The sequence below is a fragment of the Globicephala melas genome, chromosome 7, assembly GCF_963455315.2.
Source record: "Globicephala melas chromosome 7, mGloMel1.2, whole genome shotgun sequence".
Classification (NCBI taxonomy): Eukaryota; Metazoa; Chordata; class Mammalia; order Artiodactyla; family Delphinidae; genus Globicephala; species Globicephala melas.
In genome coordinates, this window is record NC_083320.1 from 94,867,374 (window position 1) to 94,871,966 (window position 4,593).

The following is a 4,593-nucleotide window of genomic DNA, read 5'->3' on the forward strand; positions in this document are numbered from 1 at the left end:
TAAAACTCATCTGACTCCTAAGGTCTTGCATAGAGGTTTTTGGATTTATACACCTAATCAAGTGTGTAAAAGCTTCTCCCAAGCCACTCAAAGGTGGGGCAGCTTCATGGGACTTGGCCCCACCTGGGAACACTGTGAGGACTCCCAGGTCCTGGGGGGGGTCCTGTGTGCTTGACCTGCTTATTCTCCATTCCTGCTTCTAGTCTCTTCCTCTACAGGCTGAAACAGGGTGGTAAGAGAAGCAAAAATGCATGCTTTCAAAGAAGCTATAACTATTTACAATAGTCAAGACATAGAAGCAACATAAATGTTCATCGACAGATGAATGCATAAAGAAGATGTGGTGTGTATATATACACAATGGAATATTACTCAGCCATAAAAAAGAATGAAATAATGCCATTTGTAACAATGTGGATGGACCTAGAGATTATCATGCTAAGTGAAGTAAGTCAGAGAAAGACAAATATCATATGAAATCACTTCTATGTGGAACCTAAAAAGATGATGCACATGAACTTATTTACAAAATAGAAATAGGCTCACAGACATAGAAAACAAACTTATGGTTTTCAACAGGGAAAGAGGTAGGGGAAGGGATAAATTAGGAGTTTGGATTTAGCAGATATAAACTACTATATATAAAATACATAAACAACAAGGACCTACTGTATGAGCACAGGGAACTATATTCAATATCTTGTAACAACCTATAATGGAAAAGAATCTGAAAACGAGTGTATATATACATACACATATATATGTGTGTGTGTGTGTGTGTATATATATGAATCACTTTGCTGTACACCTGAAATTAATACATTTGTAAATCAACTATACTTCAATAAAAAAATAAAAGCTATAAACCTCCATATTTCTCCTCTATTGCTGAGAGAAAGAGAAGGAATTGTTTTTTATAAGCCTGTATTCTGCGTTTTTTTAATCCTTTATTGAAGTATAACACAAATAGAAAATGCACAAAATGTAAACCCACATTTTTATGAGTTATCACAAAGGAAAAACCTGTGTATTCACCAAGACCTAGAACACAGCCAATCATCCTTATGTTCTACCCACATGCCACCCCTCCCCTCCTTCCCGAAGGTAATCACTATCCTGACCTTTGGTAATGTAATTTAGGGTTTTTTTTTTAAACATCTTTATTGGAGTATAATTGCTTTACAATGTTGTGTTAGTTTCTGCTGTATAACAAAGTGAATCAGCTATATGTATACATACATCCCCATATCCCCTCCCTGTTGCATCTCCCTCCCATCCTCCCTATGCCACCCTCTAGATGGTCACAAAGCATCGAGCTGATCTCCCTGTGCTATGCGGCTGCTTCCCACTAGGCTATCTATTTTACATTTGGTATTGTATATACGTCAATGCTACCCTCTCACTTCGTCCCAGCTTACACTTCCCCCTCACCGTGTCCTCAAGTCCATCCTTTACGTCTGTGTCTTTATTCCTGGTCTGCCCCTAGGTTCATCAGAACCACTTTTTTTTAGATTCCATATATATGCGTTAGCATATGGTATTTGTTTTTCTCTTTCTGACTTACTTCACTCTGTATGACAGACTCTAGGTCCTTCCACCTCACTACAAATAGCTCAATTTCACTTCTTTTTATGGCTGGGTAATATTCCATTGCATACGTGTGCCACATCTTTATCCATTCATCTGTCGATGGACATTTAGGTTGGTTCCATGTCCTGGCTATTGTAAACAGTGCTGCACTGAACATTGTGGTACATAACTCTTTTTGAATTATGGTTTTCTCAGGGTATATGCCCAGTAGTGGGATTGCTGGGTCATATGGTAGTTGTATTTTTAGTTTTTTAAGGAACCTCCATACTGTTCTCCATAGTGGCTGTATTGATTTACACTCCCACCAACAGTGCAAGACAGTTCCCTTTAAGAGAAGGAATTTTAATTTGGGTGTTGAAATTCGTACCCACTAGAGATGCCAGGGCTGCTGGTGGCCTTGGTTCCTGCCATTAGAGAAAACTGTCTTTAGAGAGTGAAGGTGAAGCCAAGTTTTAAAGACAGCAATGGTGGGAGGCAGGACTGGAAAGTAGGTCCTGACTCTGTTCCAGTCCTGGCATCTATTATTTCTGAGCCCCCAAAATCCTCATCTCCTGCTTAAGCTGGTTCAAGTGTCCTGTTCCTACATGAAACCGCAGGGATGTCCTTCCAGGCAGGCAGTGTAAAGTGACAGGGATCCCTGTACCTGGGGATGTTGGGCATCTTAGAAGATAGGTAGCTGTGAGTGTCATGGAAGTGTGTCAGCCAATAGCAAAGTCTCAACTTCTGGGCTGGGCTTCAGGATGGGAATCAAGTCCTAGAGAGAGAGAAGAGGGAGCCGACAGTCCCAGAGGAACTGGGGTCTTAAGCGAGTTCCAGGTCAAAGACTCAGGGTCATGAGGCAAATGTAGATATCCGAGTGCTACCCTCAGCCAAGCAGGGTCTAAGGTGCTGGACCCAGAAGCCCAGATGGGGTCCCTGGTAGGCATCACTGATAGGTAGTCTCTGGTGCATAGAAATAAAGAGTCAGTCTCAGGGGTAGCATCTGGGTTGAAACCCAATAATAAAAATCAATCAGCTTGTCCTAAGTAGTAGTTATCATTTGAAAGAGGCTAGGTAGGTGGATATGGTAACATGTACAGATAGAAGAGAAGAGAAGCAGATGAGAGAAAAGATCTTCAAAGAAGAACGAAAGAGGTAGAGTCTGGAAAAATTCCTGAGCTGAAGAGAACATAGGTATGGCTGCTTTTGATAGGTTGTCTGTGGCTCAAGTTGTGGGTATAGAGAAAGCTGCTAAAGGTAATAATTCACTGGAGAAAACAGAAGCACAATGGTCAGAACTGGGGCACAGGATCAGGGCTGAACAGGACTCAAGGATAAGCCAGATGGTTGATGTGGTAACTTACACTCATGGCCCCCAGTAAGCCATGTCTCTCAATGTTCATACTCTTGTTTGGTCCCCCCCATAGTGACGCTGGGCTCAGCCAGGTAAATTGCTTTGGCCAATGAGATGTCAACAAGTGTGATAAATGAGAGGACCGATAAGCACTTGTACGTCGAATCTACGCTCTTAGAATGCTCCTTCTTTGAACTGTGAGGCCACCATGTTGTGAGGAAGCCCAAGGTAGCCATGTAAGTCCCCAGACTGGCCAGTCCCCCAAATGAAGCCCCAGTTATCATGGAGCAGAAATGAGTCTTCTCCATTGTGTCCACCCAATTTCCTGACTCATAGCATTGTGAGCAAATCAAGTTATTGTTGCTTTAGGCCACTAAGTTTGGGGCCCTTTGTTATACAGCAATAGGTAACCAAAACAGGTGGCCTCCTACATATAGAGCTCCCATCTCAGGTCAGAATTGACCCTAGAGCTGGTGGGGTGGGGGGTGAGAGGTGTGGGAAGAGAACAACCAAGCAACCTCCAAACAACCAAGGAACCTCCGTACTGTTCTCCATAGTGACTGTATCAATTTACATTCCCACCAACAGTGCAGGAGGGTTCCCTTTTCATCACACCCTTTCCAGCATTTTTTGTTTCTAGATTTTTTGATAATGGCCATTCTGACTGGCGTGAGGTGATGCCTCATTGTAGTTTTGATTTGCATTTCTCTCATAATTAGTGATGTTGAGTATCTTTTCATGTGCCTCTTGGTCATCTGTATGTCTTCCTTGGTGAAATGTCTATTTAGGTCTTCCGTCCATGGAGCTCAATAGCAAAAATAAATCACGTAACTGTTTGTGAGAGCTTTTCAGTAAGTTCAGTTACTTGTAGCTGAAAGTGCATTAACAATACAGGCTTGTGCTTTTTCTTTTTAATTTATGGAATTAAAATTCACAAAATAACATGGGTGTTTACTGCAAGCTGGAAATTCTGTAAATAAAAATGTTTGCAAACACTTTCCATCTTCAATGGGGAGGCTCTATCCTTGTCTCCATACTTTCTCCCTACCTGATCCCCTCAGTACCAATTTCTGAAATGCACTAGGATGCAGCAGGGAGCCAGGCTGGTAATTTTAGAGCATTACAGCCATGCAGAATTATTATGGGTTATGTGTGTTCATCTTGAACTAAGACAGACCTTTTGGTTCCAATTGTCATCTTGCGACCCAAGTGGGCGATACCCATTTATCCTTACTACCAAGGGCTTTGAGGAGGACACCAGGTATAAACACTTCTCCTATCCCTTCTTGCTCAGTGCCTAACACACCTGCTGACTTTTCCCTCTGGTACCTGAAACTTTAAAAAGGCAAGAAAAGACACACATCAATATGTTGAATAACTGTATCTTCCAAATATCATATTATGGTTTTCTAGACATACAAATGTGTACAATAGCCTTGTGCAAAAACAGAAGTACAGTTTATAACACCATTTCCATCTGACATGTTCTGCTACAGAGAAGACTCTGTATTACATTCCCTAATGTTTCCCCAACATATTCTCTACCTGAGTATCAAACAACTGTAAGATGCTGTTATAGAAATTAGTATTTATCTGTAATTGTCTTCAGCTTTGACTGTATCTATAATAAGCCACTGTGCTGAGGTCGTTAAACTCTAAATAAATCAGAG